The sequence below is a fragment of the Tursiops truncatus genome, chromosome 19 (assembly GCF_011762595.2).
Source record: "Tursiops truncatus isolate mTurTru1 chromosome 19, mTurTru1.mat.Y, whole genome shotgun sequence".
Lineage (NCBI taxonomy): Eukaryota > Metazoa > Chordata > Mammalia > Artiodactyla > Delphinidae > Tursiops > Tursiops truncatus.
Genome location: NC_047052.1, coordinates 36,383,895 through 36,403,848, shown reverse-complemented (window position 1 = coordinate 36,403,848; position 19,954 = coordinate 36,383,895). Strand labels below are relative to the sequence as shown.

General features: G+C 37.0%; 1 protein-coding gene and 1 non-coding gene across 2 annotated transcripts in view; both read right to left on the bottom strand.

Annotated features, from left to right (window-relative positions):
* The window catches only part of LOC109549545 (uncharacterized), a 47,953-nt gene that overhangs the window by 3,564 nt on the left and 24,435 nt on the right, over window positions 1-19,954 (bottom strand). The gene's annotated exons all lie outside the window — the stretch shown is intronic.
* LOC117309301 (small nucleolar RNA SNORA11) lies at window positions 17,437-17,566 on the bottom strand. Its single transcript, XR_004523589.1, has one exon. It is a non-coding gene; the product is annotated as a small nucleolar RNA SNORA11 (small nucleolar RNA).

The window sequence follows — 19,954 nt, the reverse complement described above, 5'->3', positions numbered from 1 at the left end:
GATTACTGATAATAAAACAGAACTGAAAATAAGTCTAAGAATTCAAACATGAGAGGGGAAGAGGGTCAGTGCCAATTACAGCAAAAGGACCATTCACAATAGCCAGTTTGAGGGAAAGGAACATGGAAGACTACAGAAAAGGTGTTGAGACATAGGTTCTCCTATTCTCTGCTTGAGGAAAGACCTTGAACAAATCCCATAAGCCCTGAAGGTTTCTGTTTCTTTTCTAAATTTCTTTACTACCTGAAGTAGTCCATGATTTTTACATATTTTTTAAGTGAAAAAACTATTATTTCATTTAACAACTTCACTAAGGTATAATATACAATAAACTACATATATTTAAAATGTACAATTTGATATGTTTTGATATGTGTACATGCCCATGAAACTATCACCACAATCAGGATAGTGAATATATCCATAAGACCCAAAAGTTTCCTCATGCCCCTTTGTAATCCCCCCTCCTACCCTTCCCTCTTAACATCCCCCCCTCAAAATCCCCAGGCAACTACTGATCAGCTTTCTGTTACTATGGATTAGTTTGAATTTTCTAGTTTTATGTAAGTGGAATCATAAGTACATGCTCTTTTTTTTTGTTTACCCTCTTTCATTCAGCAAAATTATTTTGAGATTTGTCCACATTGTTGCATGTAATAAGTTAATTGCTAAATACTATTCCATGTAAGGATATACCACAGTTTGTTTATCCATCAACTTGCTGATGTACATATGGAGTATTTCCAGTTTTTAGCTATTACAAACAAAGCTGCTATGTATGTAGCAAATACAAGGCTTTGTATAGACATACACTTTCTTTCCTCTTGGATAAATAGCTACTGGCTGGATTATATAGTAGGTAAGTGTTTAACTTTCTAAGAAAACTGCCAAACTATTTTCCAAAGTGGTTGTACTATTTTACATCCTCACCAGCAGTGTATAAGAGAGTTCTAGTTCCTCCACATCCTCAGCAACACTTGGTGGGTTCAGTTTTTAATTTTAGCCATTCTAGTGGGGTAGTGGGATCTCATTGTGGTAATATCCCTCATGACTAATGATGTTGAACATTTTTTCATGTGCTTATTGTCATCTATATGTCTACTTTGGTGAAGTGTCTATTCAAATTTTTGCCCATGTTTTAATTAGATTGTTTTCTTATTATTGAGCATTGAGAGTCCTTTACCTATTCCGGATACAAGTCCTCTTATCAGTGGCTTTCAAAGAGCAGAACTTTTAATTTTGATGAAGTCGGATTTATCATTTTTTTCTTTTATGGATCATGCTTTTGGTGTGTAATTAACAAACATTTGCCTAACATGTTCACAAAGATTTTTTACCATTTTCTAGAAGATTCATAGTTTAAAATTTAATTAAATTAAAATGTATACTTAAAAATGGTCAAGATAAATTTTATGTCGTGTATCTTACCACAATAAAAACAAGTGGGAAAAAAGTTTTGTTTTTTGGGTTTTTGCATATGCATATCCAATTGTTCCAGCACCATTTGTTGAAAAAAAATATCCTTTCTCTACCACTGTGCTCACCCTACAGAGACGAATGGACCTCCTATCCAAAATTTGGTTCAGATGTTGACCCTGATGATACCACCCATGCACCTGGAGGGTATGTAAAGGCTTTCATAATGAGGCTTTTTGGGGAAGGGAAGGCTTTTTACAGGGAAGGCTCCCAAGGAGGTCCAAAATGGCTTGAGAGCAGAGAAAGGAGATTGGCTCTGTTTTTATTGTAGTTAGGGAAAAGGACTGGGGTGAGGGTTCCTGTATGTGAGAAGCTGTGGCTTACACGGTTTGAACTTTCTGCTGGCATTAAAGAAGAGAGTACCTGAGCTTTCTTATCAATTTCCCCAGATGTGGGACAGAAGGGGAAAGAAGTGCTGGGGCTTCAAAGCTGTTAACAATCAAATATCAAAAGCGGAGTTGGGCATTTTATTACAATTCACTACTGATGTTTAACTGATGACATTTTACTTAATTGAATGTGAACTTGTTTAATTAAGCCATTTTGGCACTATATGAGGTTGGTAGCTTGAGACTAGTAAAGAAGGGGAGAGTTCCACCGAATGCCTTGTTCAGCAGCTCAGCATTGTGTATTTTGAGAAGTGAAATGAGTGCCTTGGTCACTATGGATAATGTATGGAACTCCAGAAGGAATAAGGAATGTCTTAGTGAGGCCTTGTATTGTGGCTTTAGCATGTGCAGAGAAATGTTTGGTTAATATTAGGTGTCTTGTGAGGCAAGAGATTCCCAGAAGTCTTTCTACCCAAAGGGGCAACCTTGGGTAAGGAGTTATTGCTGCCACTGGCAAGACCAGACAGCCAAACTACTGGCCGTGGCCCAAGTCAGTAAAAATGTGGAGAGAACTAACTGTTGGCCAGAGCATCTAGTGCTAAGATAATTACGTGAAGTTTGGCCAGTAGTGCTGACCCCTGGATCCTGTCCTTGATCAGGAACATCCTGCTTAAGGAATTAACAGCAACAACTTTCCCATGTGCTCCATCAACTGTGATGCCATCCAACACTGTACAAATTCCCTTTAGTATTCACTCAGTTGATCCCAAGGGGCTCCCCAAGTATCTAAAGGGTCCAGTAGAGGGGTGACATCCTCCAGCATTATGGCATCTGGCAAAGGACTGAGGACAAGAGAGACCAACCCCTCCTATAGGTGGGGTATGCCAGAGAGCTCAGGTTTACTTTTGTTTTGGCAAGGAGGCCTTGATGAGGTACTGAGTTTACAGGGTACCACTTCCATGACCCAAGGCATAATAGGCAGCTAAGGAGGGAGCATCATGGGCTCAGTGCCTATAAAAGCCTCTAATTTCCAGGAAAATCAGTATGTAACCAGCAATTACTGCTAATGGTGTATAGCATGGGATCAAGGAGAGCAGTTTCTTGCATCAAAAGCTTACAATTTATGGCCATAATGGGTAGCCTAGAGACTTCAGGAGGTGTAGAAAGAGGTTGCTAAAGCCTCTACAGTGAAGGTCTTTGGGGCACTAATGTGACTGCCTGTATTTTGCAATTTGGGCAAATTCTAGAGCATTTTGTTATAGGGTCTCCATTCAAGGTATCTGTAAGAATAGCATAAATGGGCTTAAGTAAAATTTGTAAATGAGGAATATGTTGTCTTCAAGAGCCCAAAAGATGTTAGGCTTATTTGAACACTGGTGAAAGAGTCAACAGCTATTTCTTTGTTTTTGTTTTTGTTTTTTTTGCGGTACGCGGGCCTCTCACTGTTGTGGCCTCTCCCGTTGCAGAGCACAGGCTCAGCGGCCATGGCTCACGGGCCTAGGCGCTCCGCGGCATGTGGGATCTTCCCAGACCGGGGCACGAACCCATGTCCCCTGCATCGGCAGGCGGACTCTCAACCACTGTGCCACCAGGGAAGCCCTCATCTGCTTTTTATGGTTTCTTCAGGTGGGAAAATAAATCTGGTCTTTCATCATATTGCTTCTTGTTTAAAGGAAATTATAGATTCACATGCAGTTATAGGAAATACTACAGAGAGAGCCCTTATATACTTTGTCTAGTTTCCCCCAACAGTAAGATTCTGTAAAAGTAGAGTATAATACCAGGATATTGATATGATACAATCCACCATGATCTTATTCAGGCATTTCATCATATTTTAGCACTTCAATCCCTGGCAAAAAAAAAAAAAGCTTTTGAAGAGACACTGCCCCCAAGATCTCACTAATGATGATCCTTGAATTAAGAATTATTCACCAAAAACCAGAAATGATTTTTAAATACCAGCAAGAATAAGTTCAGACAGAAAACTGTAATTCCATATGTAAATAAGTCTATTCTACCGTTTTTCTTGCATAAAGGTTAGCTGTAGTGCTTTACATTCATGTATTTTTAAGATGCCTCATACTCTAGAATATAAACATTTTATCTAAACTAATTAACACTAAGCTAACTAAAATTCTGGTAGAATTCTTTTTCTTCAGTAAAAATACTGAAAAAGCAGATCTCTAGCTTGTATTTAAGAGGAAAAAAACTTTGATAACTGACTTCTAAATCACAACTGTTACTCCAGATACATCCAAGTCCATACTTTATTAAGTATATCATGTGGTTCTTTCTAATCACAAATAAAAATGTTAATTTTTGAAAAGAGGAAAATATAGTAGAGATAGGTATGTTTGTCATTTTTTCAGTTTACATCTTTGTTCAAATCAAATTCAAAGGTATCAATTCATTTATTCAAAATTAAACATATCACCAAGAAAGTCATATATGCCTTCACTCAGAACTAGCAAAGACTGTTTTGGTTAAATGAGAAATGATACACAAACACTCACATTCAATTAATAGGTTGATTTCCATTACTTAATGAAAATGTTTAATGTAACATTCCTGCAACTGAGCTAATTATCATCTTCCAAGACAACAACAACAAGCAACTACTACCTCCACCAAATTCATTTATAAAAAGAGCTTCCTCTAGAAACAACTGTAAAATGGGTTGGACAAGTTGGATACTATTAATCCAAGAGTTAATTACACTACAATTTGTACTCTGTATTAAAAATATTAATGACTTGCTGTAACACTGCATTTCCAGGATCTTCTTTTAATTCAAAGTATCACTTGCTAATAATATCATTTGTGGGAACACTACATCAATTAATTCCTTGAATGTAGATTGTTTTTACATTTTTCTAAGTAAAACTGGAAACAAACAACAAGGAAAAAGTCCTTGTTTTATTTTGTTTCCTAGATTCAAAGGAGCTATAAAATAACCACATTATAAGTAAATCATTCCAATCCTTTATTACAAAGAGAACTGAAAATCACTGTCAGCAGACATATAATTCATAATGGGATTGCTCTGTGTCAAATAAAACATTCTCCAAATTAAAAAAAAAATCTGCTTTATAAGAAAACAAAAAACATACACACACCAAAAAACCCTAAGGTAATAATTAAAACAACATATACACAAAAAATACTAAACAGAACAAATATTTTATGATTTCCCTTATATGAGGTAACTAGAATAGACAAATTCATAGACAGAAAGTAGAACAGAGGTTACCAGGGGCTGGGGGGAGTGGGGAATGGGGAGTTATTGTTTAAGGGTACAGAGTTTCAGGTTGGAATAATAAGAAAAGTTCTAAGAAAAAAAAAAGGTCATGAAGAACCTAGGGGTAAGATGGGAATAAAGACACCTACTAGAGAAAGAAACGAAATTGAGCTATTTGTAATGAGGTGGATAGATCTAGAGTCTGTCATACAGAGTGAAGTAAGTCAGAAAGAGAAAGACAAATACTGTATGCTAACACATATATATGGAATTTAAGAAAAAAAAAAGTCATGAAGAACCTAGGGGTAAGACAGGAATAAAGACACAGACCTACTAGAGAACGGACTTGAGGATATGGGGAGGCGGAACGGTAAGCTGTGGCAAAGCGAGAGAGAGGCATGGACATATATACACTACCAAACGTAAGGTAGATAGCTAGTGGGAAGCAGCTGCATAGCACAGGGAGATCAGCTCGGTGCTTTGTGACTGCCTGGGGGGGTGGGATGGGGGGGTGGGAGGGAGGGAGACGCAAGAGATATGGGAACATATGTATATGTATAACTGATTCACTTTGTTATGAAGCAGAAACTAACACACCATTGTAAAGCAATTATACTCCAATAAAGATGTTTAAAAAAAAAAAAAAGAAAAGTTCTGGAGACGGTTGGCGGTGATACTTATACAACACTGTGAATGTACTTAATGCCATTGACCTGTACACTTAAAAATGGTTAAAATGGTAAATTTTATGTTATGTAGATTAAAAATTTTTTAAATGCTAGAAGGCTAACAATAATTTTGAATACTATACACTCATAACCAAGTTGACTTGGCCAACTCTGAGTTATATGAATAATAGATGCGACACACCTTGGAAATGAAAAGCATAAATGATGTTGATGGATATTTCTCAACTTTGGCACTATTTTGTTTGTGACCAATAACTTGCTGTGATGAGCTGTCCTCTGCATAGTAGAATGTTTATCAGCATCCCTGGCCTCTTCCCAGTAGATGTCAGTAGCACTTCCCATCCAATTGTGACAACCAAAAATGTCTCCAGATTTTGCTGAATGTCCCCAGGGAAACACAATCACTCCTGGTTCAGGACTACTGGTTTAGATGATTCTGAACTACATTTTTAATACAGGTCTGCAGAGAATTTTACAAAGAAACTGAAATATTCTACCTCTTTCCTTTTTATAGTATTTCTATAACTATGTTTCTAAATTTTTTTAAAGGATAATATATTCAAATGGAAAAATTCCTTCAAACTTTAAAGATTTTACATATTATGTATAAAATACATATAAAAACTTAATATGATATACTTCAGGTATTGTAGAATCATCATAGTACTCATATGCAATATTCTAATATTCTTATTTGTTGTGTAGTCAAAAAAAGAGTAAGAAACAAAACATGGCTTTCTGGTTTCCGATTTTTTTAGCTTATATCTTAAAGAATTGTTTCTTAATCAAGTTTAGAAAACAAAACTTCACCTTTAAAAACTTAGAAAACCTCAACTATAACATATTACTTTCTTTAGTTTTTTACTAAGAGGAAATAGCACATTTAAGAATCAACATGGGCTTCCCTGGTGGCGCAGTGGTTGAGAGTCCGCCTGCCGATGCGGGGGACACGGGTTCGTGCCCCGGTCCGGGAAGATCCTACATGCCGTGGAGCGGCTGGGCCCGTGAGCCATGGCTGCTGAGCCTGCGCGTCCGGAGCCTGTGCTCCGCAACGGGAGAGGCCACAACAGTGAGAGGCCCGCGTACCGCAAAAAAAAAAAAAAAAAAAAAAAGAATCAACAAGTTTGAGGGACTTCCCTGGTGGTCCAGTGGTTAAGACTCTGTGCTCCCAATGCAGGGGGCCTGGGTTTGATCCCCGGTCAGGGAACTAGATCCCGCACGGCACAACAAAGATCCCGCACGGCACAACGAAGATCCTGCACGTGGCAACTAAGACCCGGCGCAGCCAAATAAATAAATAAATATTTTAAAAAAATCATCAACAAGTTTGATTAAATCCTCATGAATATTCCCTTAAGAATTTACATTAAAAATTGAAACAATGTGCTTCAATGGACATAATATTTGTTACATTCAAAAGAATGTATGTAGCATAATCAGCTCTCTCCACATGAAACTGAGCTCTTATAATGACAAAAACTTCTAGTTGTCCTTAGGTTTTCTTTTCACCTTTAAGCCAGCATATTAAAAAATAAGCTTTTTTTTGTCCTGAAAGATTATTTCCTGCCAGGTGAAACAGATCAGGATTTACAATAGTTTCTGACCTGAAGAAACTGGAAGATATTACGCATACAATGTAAACCTAAACTTTTACTCAATTAATCAGAACAAATGAAAATGTTTTAAATATTGAAATATTTTCTTCCAAAGTAAAATTACTCAAGTCAGTTATGTCAGAACATAATAAATTTAATTTTAAGCTAAGAATTAGAGTTTAAATAGGTTTTCCTTACTTTGGAAAATCTCACCAAATCCTTTTTATACTATATACTGGCAGTGTTTATTGGCACTGGAACAACATCAACTATATTTCTCTTGTTTAATCTTTCTCTGATCACATTTCCACCACTGTCCATAAACCATATTTGTATAAAACAGAATACAGATTGGGTTGATCCACAAGATTGCTCCCCAAACAACGTACTAAAATCTCCTTTAAAAAAAGGGGGGGCTCTCCAGTTTTTACAAATTACTCATATTTAAAATAAGTATATGTGTATATATTTTTTCTATCATTTTCTTTTAAAGACATATATGGTTAGTTAAGGAAGGCATCAGCAGACTTTTTTTGCACAGATTAGTAAATATTTTTGGCTTATGGGTCATATAACTGTTCGTGTCTCATATTTTTCTTTTTCCTTTTTCTTAGTAACTCTTCCTACAAAAACAGGCCAGGAGCCAGATTTGGTGTGGAAGCCATATTTTTGCCTGAGAGCCATATTTTGCCCACCTCTGACTTAAAGCAAAAAGTACAACATCGCATTGTTGAGTTTATAACATTTATAGATGTAACAAAGATGATAACAATAGCAAAAATGACCAACCTTTCCAATTTGCCCAGGACTGAGGGAGTTGCCCAGACACAGAACTTTCAGTGCTAAAACTAGGAAATAAAACTTATCAGGAGATAAGCTGATCACTCTAATTATAGCACAAAGGCTAGGAGAAGTAAAGGGAACTAGATGGTTGCAAAATTCCTGTATTTTTCCTGAACTAATCCAATATTGCCTCTAGACTGTGATAAGTTAGAGCTGCATAACGTAATTCCTAGAGCAATCACACACACACACACACACACACACACACACACACACACACACAAAAGCAAACAAATAAAGGTAAAAGGCCAATAGAGAAATTAAAACATAGTACCAATAACATGTAATTACGACAAAAGAGGGAGAAAAAGAGAAACAGAAGAATAAAAAGCTGATGAGACAGAAAACAAACAGCAAAAAACAAAATTAAATCCAAACATATAAGTTACATCATATGTGAATGGATTAATTCTCCAATCAAAGGGCAGACATTGTCAGATGGATAACAAAGCAAAACCAACACTAAGCTGTTTACTTTAAATACAAAGAAATACACTTTAAATACAAAGACACTAACAGGTTAAAGGGAAAAAGTAAGAAAAAAGATACACCACTGTAAGATAATAGAAAAAATATATTGGTCTACCCCACCCTGCCTTACCAGTTCCTGGCAGGGAGTTTCTAAAACCCTCGTAATTTCCTATGTGATAAGAACATTAGGAACATGTTTTGTTCTAATATTTGGTCATTGATCCCAGTTCCTAATACAGAGTTCCTAAATCCCTTGGAATTTCCTGGGTGATAGCAGTGTCTTTTGTTCTAATGAGGTGAAAGACCAAGCCATGATTAGAAATTTGGAATTAGAAATTTGGAATTTTCAGCCCAACCCCCAATTCTCCAGATGGAGTCAATGATCCATCATGTCTATGTGATGAAGCCTCCATAAAAATCCCAAAAGTACGGGGTTCAGAGATCTTCCAGTTTGGTCAACATATCTAAGTACTGGGAGAGTGATACATCCTAACTCTATGGAGATAAAAGTTCCTGTGCTCAGGCCCCTCCTACACCTTGCCCTATGTATCTCTTCATCTGGCTGTTCTTCTGTATCCTTTATCATATCCTTTATTACACAGTGTTTCCCTGAGTTTTGTGAGCTGGTCTAGGAAATAATCTAATCCAAGGGGGTGGAGGTCATAGGAACCTCTGATTTGTAGCCAAGTCGGACAGAAGTCGTGGATAACCTGGGGACCTAATACTTGCAACTCCAGGTAGATAGTGTCAGAACTGAGTTAAACTGTAGGACATCCAGCTGGTGTCACAGAGAATTGCTTAGTATAGGAAAACCCCCTACACATCTGCTGTCAGAAGTGTTGTGAGTGTGGTAGTAACGGGAGAGTAAAGGAGAGGAAGAAGTGAGTTTTTCCTACTCAACCATGCGAACAACAAGTATACGAAGGTTAAACTGACTGCAATAAAATCAGACAAAGCAAATTTCAAGGTAAGCAGCATTTACTGGAGACAAAGAGAGACATTTAATAACAGAAAGGTCAAAACATTAGGAAGATACAAAATTATAAATGTATAAGTGCTTAATGGTAGAGCTTCAAAATATATGAAACAAACATGGGGAGAACTAAAAAGAGAAGCAGTCAAATCCACTATCATAACTGGATATTTCTAGCACACTTCTCTCAGTAATTTATAGAACTAGACAAAAAAAATTTAGCAAAGATATCTGCATAACAATATCAACCACCTTAACAAAATAGAAATTTATAGAATATTACACCCAACAGCAGAAAGAATGTATACTCCTTTTAAGTACACAAGGAACACTCAAAAAGGTGGACTATATAATGGGCCATAAAACAATTCTTACAGATTTTAAAAGACTGAAATCTTCAAGAGATGTCATATGACCACAAAAGAATTAAACTGAAAATCAATAAAAATAAGATATCTAGGAAACCCCAAATAACTGGAATTTACTCTTTAAAAACAACAACAACAACAACAAAAACCCCACAGGTCAAAGAAGAAATCAAAAGGGATATTAGAAAATATTATAAGCTAAATGATAATGAAAACCCAACATATCGAAACTTGTGGGATGTGGTTAGCCAGTGTCCAGAGATAAATTTGTAACTTTACAAGCTTATATTAGAAAAGAAAGGTCTAAAATTAATATTCTTCATGAAGCTGGAAAAATAAGAGTAAATTAAAATCAAGTAGAAGGAAGGAAATAATAAAAGAGGAAATCAATGAAAAAGAAAACAGGCCATAGAGAAAAATCAAAATATTAGCAAATGGAATCCAACAATATATAAAAAACTTATCATATACCACAACCAAGAGGGATTTATCTCAGGTATGAAGGCTGGTTCCACACTCAAAAATCAAATAATGTAATCTATCACATCAACAGACTACAGAAAAATCACACAATCATATCAATATAGGCATACCTCTGAGATAGTGCAGATTTAGTTCTAGATTACTACAATAAAGTGACTATAACAATAAAGTGAGTTAAATGAATTTTTTGGTTTCCCAGTGTGTATAAAAGTAATGCTTACACTATACTGTAGTTTAGTAAGTGTGTAATACCATTATGTCTACAAAAACAATGTATACACCTTAATTAAAAAATAATGCTGTTGGAAAAATGGCACTGATAGACTTGCTCAACACAGGGCTGCTGCAAACCTTCACTGTGTAAAAAATGCAGTATCTGCAAAGTATTGTACAATAAAGTGCAATAAAACAAGGTATGTCTTTAGATGCAGAAAACACATTTAACAAAAATCCAACTCCCATTCATGATAAATGCTTTCTGTAAACAAGGAATAGAGGGGAACTTCCTCAACTTTATAGTAGATATCTACAAAAAACCTACAGGTAATATAATACTTAATGGTGGGAACCAAGAAGCATTCTCACTAAGATCAGGAACAAGACAAGGATGTCCCCTCTCACCACTCCTTTTCAACATCATACTGGAAGTCCCAGCTAATGCAATAAGACAAGAAAAGGAAATAAAGGGCATACTGATTACGAAGGAATAAATAAAATTGTCTTTTTTGCAGATGACATGATTGTCTATGTAGAAATCCAAATGAATCAACCAAAAATCTCTTGAAATAAGCTACTGTAACAAGATTACAGGACACAAGGTTAATGCAAAACAGCCAACTGCCTTCCTATATCCCAGGAATAAACAAATGGAATTTGAAATTAAAAGCACAATACCATTTATAATTAGCATGGCAAAAAAATACAATTCATTAAGTATAAACCTAATAAAATATGTACAGTAAGTCCCCTACGTACGAACCTTCAAGTTGCAAACTTTCAAAGACGTCAACGTGCATTCACATGTCCAATCATGTAAGTTAGTTCAACTGTCTGGCATACATTGTCACATGCGTGCATCCTCTACCAGTGGTTGTGCTTTTGTGTACTTTACAGTCCTGTATAGAGTACAGGAGTACAGGATCTTTATTTCAAGCCCAGGATGTCCAGAAGCAAGTGTAAAAGCAGCAGTGATGTAGCTGGTACTGCTAAGAAGCGCCAAGCAATAATGATGGAAACAAAAGTGAAAATAATTGAGAATGGAGCGAGGCAGTAAGATGGTAAACGTTGCTCATTCTTATAACATGAATTGTTCAACCATCAATGATTCTAAAGAACAAGGACAAGATCATGGAACATGTGAAGTCTGCTGTGCCAGTGATGTCAACAGTAATATTGAAGAAGCACGGAAAAGTGATAGAGGAGATGCAGAAATTTCTCAGTGTGTGGATGCAGGATCTGCATCAGTGTCAAGTCCCACTCAGCTTAATGTTGGTTCAAGAGAAAGCTAAAAGGCTTTATGAAGACTTGAAGAAAAAACACAGTGAAGAATCAGAGGGCACATCTTTTTTAGTTTTTTTTTTTTTTTGCGGTACGCGGGCCTCTCACTGTTGTGGCCTCTCCCGTTGCGGGGCACAGGCTCGGGACGCGCAGGCTCAGTGGCCATGGCTCACGGGCCCAGCCGCTCCGCGGCATGTGGGATCTTCCCGGGCCGGGGCACGAACCCGTGTACCCTGCATCGGCAGGCGGACTCTCAACCACTGCGAGAGGGCACATCTTTTAATGTCAGCCATGACTGGTTTCATCAGTTCAAGGCTAGAACCAACCTTCACTGCACATAAAAGTAAGTGGTGAGGCAGCGAGTGCAGATACAGTAGCTGCCCAGGAACTTCCTGAAATGCTTTGAGAAATTATGGATGAAGGCGCATATTTACCCGAGGAGCTTTTTAACGTGGATGAGACAGGACTGTACTGGAAGAGGATGCCAGAACAAAGTTACATCAGTAAGAAGGAAAAGTTGATGCCAGGCTATAAAGCAACAAAGGATACACTAATTCTGTTGTTTGGTGGCAATGCTTCTGGTGATATGAAGCTGAAGCCTCTCTTAGTTTATCATTCAGAGAACCCAAGAGCCCTTAAAAACATAGCCAAGGGCTCTCTTCCTGTTGTGTGATAAGAGTATCCCCAAAGCCTGGGTTACACAGGCCATTTTCCACGACTGGTTTTTCCACCACTTTATCCAGGAGGTAGTGAAATGTTGCTTGGAGAAGGACATCCCATTCAACATTCTTTTGCTGCTTGACAATGCTCCTGGCCAACCCCCATTCATGGACAACTTTTATCCTAACGTCGAAGTAGTGCATCTGCCACTAAATACTATGTCGCTCACCCAACCTATGGACCAGGGAGTTATAGCAACTTTCAAGCAATATTATTTAGGTCACACTTTTTGTCAGGCAGTAAAGGCGAGTGACATGAATCAGGAACAACCTTGCAACAATTTTGGAAGGACTATAACATCTACAAGGCCATAAAAAACATTAACTTTGCTTGGCATGAGGTTACGGTTATCATCATGAATGAGGTTTGGAAGAATCTTTGCCCACAGTTTGTTCACGATTTTCGTGGGTTTGAAAAGATGGATGAGAGTCCAAAGAGGTCGAAGCTGGAGCGAGATCTGCAAGATGACGACTTCATTGAACTCCTTGCTGAGCAACACAAGGAGCTTCCTAATGAAGACCTGATGGAATTGGAGGCCGAGAGAAAGGATGAAGAAGACAAGAGGAAGAAGAAGTAACTGAAGAACCAAAGAGATTCACAATGCAGGAAACGGCAAGGGGATTTTATTTGAGGAGGCACTGTTAGTTTTTGAGGCACAGGACCCAAATGTAGAATGGTACACAAAGGTTGCAGCAGCCGTTCAGAATGCTATCCAGTGCTATCGTGTCATCTATGACGAGGAAAAAAGAGCTACTACCCAGACATCACCGGATCGTTTCTTCAAGAAGGTACATAGAATTGAATCCAGCAAAGAACCAGAACCTGTGCCATCACCGTCAGGCATGAGTGAACTTGCAGCTTGTCCTCCATCTCCTACTGCTTATGATCCTTCAGCTCTACCATCTCCTCCCTCCTCTCCCTCCTCCAGCCAGTAACTCTTCTCGCCTGTTCACTCAATACAAGCCCCTGTATGCCAGCTGTTGTACTGCACTACTGTACTTTTCAAGGTACTGTACTGTAAGATTTTAAATGTTTTATTTTTTGTGTTTGTTTTTTATGTATTATTGTGTGAAAAGTATTATCAACCTATTACAGTACAATACTATATAGCTGACTGCATTAGTTGGGTACCTAGGCTAACTCTGTTGGACTTAACGAACAAATGAGACTTTCGAACGCACTCTCGGAACAGAACGCACTCTTGGAATGGAACTCGTTCATAGGTAGGGGACTTACTGTACAAGATCCATATTAGGAAAACTACAAAACTATAATGAACAAAATCAAAGAACTAAAATATATGGATATTCCATGTTCACGGATAAAGAGACTCAATATTGTCAAGATGTCAGTTCTTCCCAATTGATCTAAAGAGTCAATGAAATCCCAATCAAAAGCCCGTCACGTTACTTTGTGGATATCGACAAACAGATTCTAAACTTTACATGTAGAGACAAAAGACCCAGAATAGCCAACCAAACATGTAAGGAGAAGAACAAAGTTGGAGGCTTACTATAAAGCTACAGTAACTAAGATAGTGTGATACTGGTGAAAGAACAGATAAATCAATGGAACAGAAATAAAGGGCCTAGAAATAGACACACATAAATCAGTCAACTGAACTTTGACAAAGGAGCAAAGGCAATACAATGGATCAAAGATGGTCTTTTCAACAAATGGTGTTAGAACAACTAGACACCCACATGAAAACAACAACAACAAATGGAATCTAGACACAGATCTTACATCCTTCACAAAAATTAACTCAAAATGGATCACAGACCTAAATGTAAAACACAAAACTATAAACTAAAAGATAACATAAGAGAAAATCTAGATGACTTTGGGTTTGGTGATTACTTTTTACATATGATACCAAAGGCACGATCATGAAAGAAAGAACTGATAAGCTGGGTTTCATTAAAATTAAAATTTTCTGCTCTACAAAATATACTTTCAAGAAAATGAAAAGACCAAGCCAGACTGGGAGAAAAGATTTGCAAGAGACATATCTGACAAAGGACTGCTATCCAAAATATACAAAAAACTCTTACAACTCAACAATAAGAAAAATAACACAATTTTTTTTAAAGGGCCAAAGACCTTAAAAGACATGTCACCAAGAGCATTTAAGCATATGAAAAGATGCTCCACATCATATGTCATCAGGGAAATGCTAACTAAAACAATGAGATTCCAGTACACACTTATTAGAATGGCCAAAATCTGGAACACTGACAACACCAAAGTCTGACAAGGATGTGAAGCAACAGGAACTCTCATTGCTGGTGGGAATGCAAAATGCCACAGACACTTTGGAAGACAGTTTGGCAGTTTCTTATATAACTAAACATACTGTTATCTTACAATCCAGCAATCTTGCTCCTTGATATTTACCTGAAAGAGTTGAAAACTTATATCCACACAAAAACCTGCACACAATGTTTACAACAGCTTAATTCATAATTGCCAAAACTTGGAAGAAACCAAGATGTCCCTCTGTAGGTAAATGGATAAATAAACTGTGGAACTTCCAGAAAATGGAATATTATTCAGTGTTTTTTTTTAAAAAAAAAAAAAAAAAAGGCTATCCAGCCCTGAAAAGACATGGAGGAAGCTTAAATGTGTATTACTAAGTGAAAGAAGCCAATCTGAAAAGGTCACACACTGCATGATTCCAACTATACGACATTCTGGAAAAGGCAAAACTATGGAAATGGTAAAAAGATCAGTGGTTCCCAGGGGGGAGGGGGAGGGAGGGATGAACAGGCAAAGCACAGAGGATTTTTAGGGCAGTGAAAATACTCAGTGATACTGTAATGGTGGATACGTGTTTTGTCCACACATGGAATGTACAACACCAAGAGTGAAGCATAATGTAAACTATGGACTTCAGATGACAATGATGTGTCAATGTAGGGCTATCAATTTTAACAAATTAACCAGTCTGGTGGAGGATGTTGATATGGGGGAGGCTATGCATGTGTGGGGGCAGAGGGTATATGGGAAATCTCTGTACCCTCTTCTCAATTTTGTTGTGAACCTAAAACTGCTGTAAATAAATAAACAAAGACTTATTGTGTGATCATTTCACAATATATACAAACATCAATTCATTATATTGTACACCTGAAACTAATATAATTCTATAACTAATACATAAAACTAATATAACATTATATCAATTATACCTTAATTTTTAAAATATTTTATTGAAGTATAGTTGATTTACAATATTATGTTAATTTGTGCAGTATAGAAAAGTGATTCAGTTATACATATATATATTCTTTCTCATATTCTCTTCCATTATGGTTTATCACAGGATATCGAATATAGTTCCCTGTGCTACAGAAGGACCTTGTTGTTTATCCATTGTATACATACCAGTTTGCATCTGCTAATCCCAAACTCCCAATCCTTCCCTCCCCCAGCCCCCCTACCCCTTGGCAACTAAAAGTTTGTTCTCTATGTCTGTAAGTCTGTTTTTCTTTCGTAGATATGTATATTTGTGTTGTATTTTAGATTCCACATATAAGTGATGTCTTATGGTATTTGTATTTCTCTTCTGACTTACTTCACTTAGTAAGATAATCTCTGGGTCCATCCATGTTGCTGCAGATGGCATTATTTTATTCTTTTTTAGAATGAGTAATATTCCATGGTATATATATATATACCACATCTTCTTTAGCCATTCATCTGTCGATGGATACTTGGGTTGCTTCCATGTCTTGGCTATTGTAAATAGTGCTGCTATAAACGTAGGGGTGCATGTATCTTTTCAACTTATAGTTTTGTCTAGGTATATGCCCAGAAATGGGCTTGCTGGATCATATGGTAACTCTATTTTTAGTTTTTGAGGAACCTCCACACTGTTTTCTGTAGTGGCTGCACCAATTTACATTCCCAGCAACAGTTTAAGAGGGTTTCCTTTTCTTCACACCCTCTCCAGCATTTATTATTTGTATTATTTTTTTGAGGTTAATTTGTGCTTTTATTTGCCAGTATAACTTAACTATGGTGGCCTGCAAACTTTTTTGATCTAAAAAAAAATTTTACATCACAATCCAACAAACACACACTATATAATATGTATACATATATAAAAGTGAAACAAAAGTTTTGCCAAAAACTTCTACCCTGAGTGTTAATTCTTTTGAGACTTTTTTTCTTAAGCAGTTTTAGGTTTACAACAAAATTGACAGGAAGGTACAGAAATTCCCCCAAATATCCTCTCCCCTCACACGCATAGCCATTATCAACAGAGTGGCACCCTTTTTTTTTTTAACACCAAGGATGAACTGCATTGACAGATAATCACCAAAGTCCACAGTTCACCTTAGGGTTCACTTTATGAAGTGAATAGTGTTGCACATTCTATGGGTTTGGACAAAAGTATGATGACATATAGCCAGCATTATAATGTCATTCAAAGCATTTTCACTGCTCGTAAAAACTTCTGTACTCTGTGTATTCATCTCCCTCTCCCCGCAAACTCCTGGCAACCACTGATCTTTTTATTGTTTCCATAGTTTTGCCTTTTCCAGAATGGCATACAGAATCTATTTTTCTTTTTCTTTTCTTTCCTTGAAAAGAGAGGTTCAAAGCCTTTATGTCTATAAGACCACTCATGGCCCACCCATGTGTGGACCAGATAGGCTCTAGGTGGCAAACTCCCCCACTAAATACTGTAGCTTTCCTTCCAGTATCGAGCCCTGCCCAGCAGCCACATGGAGGTGCAGGGGGACACGTGTTGGGTATTTGTTCACAGGAAGGCCACAAGTTTTGTGCCTCTTGTCACAATTAACCCAGATTCCTCTTGGGTTTGTTGTAAACAGAGAAGCCATTTCTTCAGGCCCTGTGCTCTGAGCACACCCCAGGTAGACTTTTTTAATGATGGCCATTCGGACCAGTGTGAGGTGGTACACTTCATTATAGTTTTGATTTGCATTTCTCTAATAATTAGCAATGATGAGCATCTTTTCATGTGCCTATTGGCCATCTGTATGTCTTCTTTGGAGAAATGTCTATTTAGGTCTCCTACCCATTTTTCAACTGTGTTTTTTGTTGTTGCTGTTATTGAGTTGTATGAGCTGTTTGTATATTTTGGAAATTGAGCCCTTGTCGGTCACATTATTTGCAAATATTTTCTCCTTAGTCATATATTAAATTTATAATAATGTATTTAATATATAATTATGCATATAATATATAATTATACCTTAATTTTAAAAATTGATGTATAGTTGATGTGCAATATTATATGCTACAGGTGTATAATACAGTGATACAAAATTTTTAAAGGTTATACTCCATTTATAGTTATTATAAAATATTGGCTATATTCCCTGTGTTGTACAATATATCCTTGTAGCTTATTTATACATGATAGTTTGTACTTCTTAATCCCCTACCCCTATATCACCCATCCCCCCCTTCTTTCTCCCCACTGGTAACCACTCATTTAATAACACCTCAATTGTTTAAAAGTCTTTAAAATTAATCTTGTACAAAGAAGACAAGAATATACAATGTAGAAAAGACAGTCTCTTCTGCAAGTAGTGTTGGGAAAGCCGGACAGCTGCATGTAAATCAATGAAGTTAGAACACTCCCTCGCACCAAACACAAAAATAAACTCAAAATGGCTTAAAGACTTACATATAAGACATGACACCATAAAACTCCTAGAAGAGAACATAGGCAAAACATTCTCTGACATAAATCATAGCAACACTTTCTTAGATCAGTCTCCCAAGGCAATAGAAATAAAAGCAAAATAAACAAATGGGACCTAATCAAACTTATAAGCTTTTGCACAGAAAACCGTAAACAAAATGAAAAGATGACCTATAGAATGGGAGAAAATATTTGCAAATGATGTGACTGATAAGGGCTTAATTTCCAAAATATATAAACAGCTCCTACAGCTCCATATCAAAAAAAAACAAACAACCCAATCAATAAATGGGCAGAAGACCTAACTAGACACTTCTCCAAAGAAGATATACAGATGGCCAATAGGCACCTGAAAAGATGCTCAGCATCACTAATTATTAGAGAAATGCAAATCAAAAGTACGAGATATCACCTCACACTGGTCAGCATAGCCATCATTAAAAAGTCTAGAAATAATAAATGCTGGAGGGCTTCCCTGGTGGTGCAGAGGTTAAGAATCCTCCTGCCAATGCAGGGGATGTGGGTTCGGGCCCTGGTCGAGGAAAATCCCACATACCACAGAGCGACTAAGCCCATGCGCCACAGCTACTGAGCCTGTGCTCTAGAGCCCGCAAGCCACAACTACTGAAGCCCACGCACCAGAACTACTGAAGCCCATACACCTAGAGCCTGTGCTCCACAACAAAAGAAGCCACCACAATGAGAAGCCCGCACACTGCAACAAGGAGTAGCCCCTGCTCGCTGCAACTAGAGAAAGCCCGCGCGTAGCAATGAAGACCCAACGCAGCCATAAATAAATAAATATATAAAAATAAATTTATTTAAAAATAAATAAATAAATAAAAATAAATGCTGGAGAGGGTGTGGAGAAAAGAGACCCCTCTTACACTGTTGATGGGAATGCAAATTGGTGCAGCCACTATGGAAAATAGTGTGGAGGTTCCTCAAAAACTAAAATAGAGTTACGATATGATCCAGCAATCCCACTTACAGGCATATACTTAGACAAAACTATTATTTGAAAAGATACATGCACTCCTATGTTTATAGCAGCACTATTTACAATAGCCAAGACATGGAAGCAACCTAAGTATCCATCAACAGATGAATGGATAAAAAGGATGTGATATATATACACACACACATATACATACACACACACCCTGGAATATTACTCATTCTAAAAAGGAATGAAATAATGCCATTTGCAGCAACATGGATGGACCTAGAGATTATCATACTAAGTGAAGTCAGTCAGACAAAGACAAATACTATATGATATCACTTATATATGGAATCTTTAAAAATGATACAAAATGAACTTATTTACAAAACAGAAACAAACTCACAGACATAGAAAACAAACTTATGGTTACCAAAAGGGGAAGGGGGGATAAATTAGGAGTTTGGAATTAACAGATACACATTACCATATATAAAACAGATAAACAACAAGGACCTACTGTATAACACAGGGAACTATATTCAATATCTTTTAATAACATATAATGGAAAAAATCTGAAAAAGGATATATATACGTATATGAATCACTTTGCTGTACCCCTGAAACTAACACAACATTGTAAAT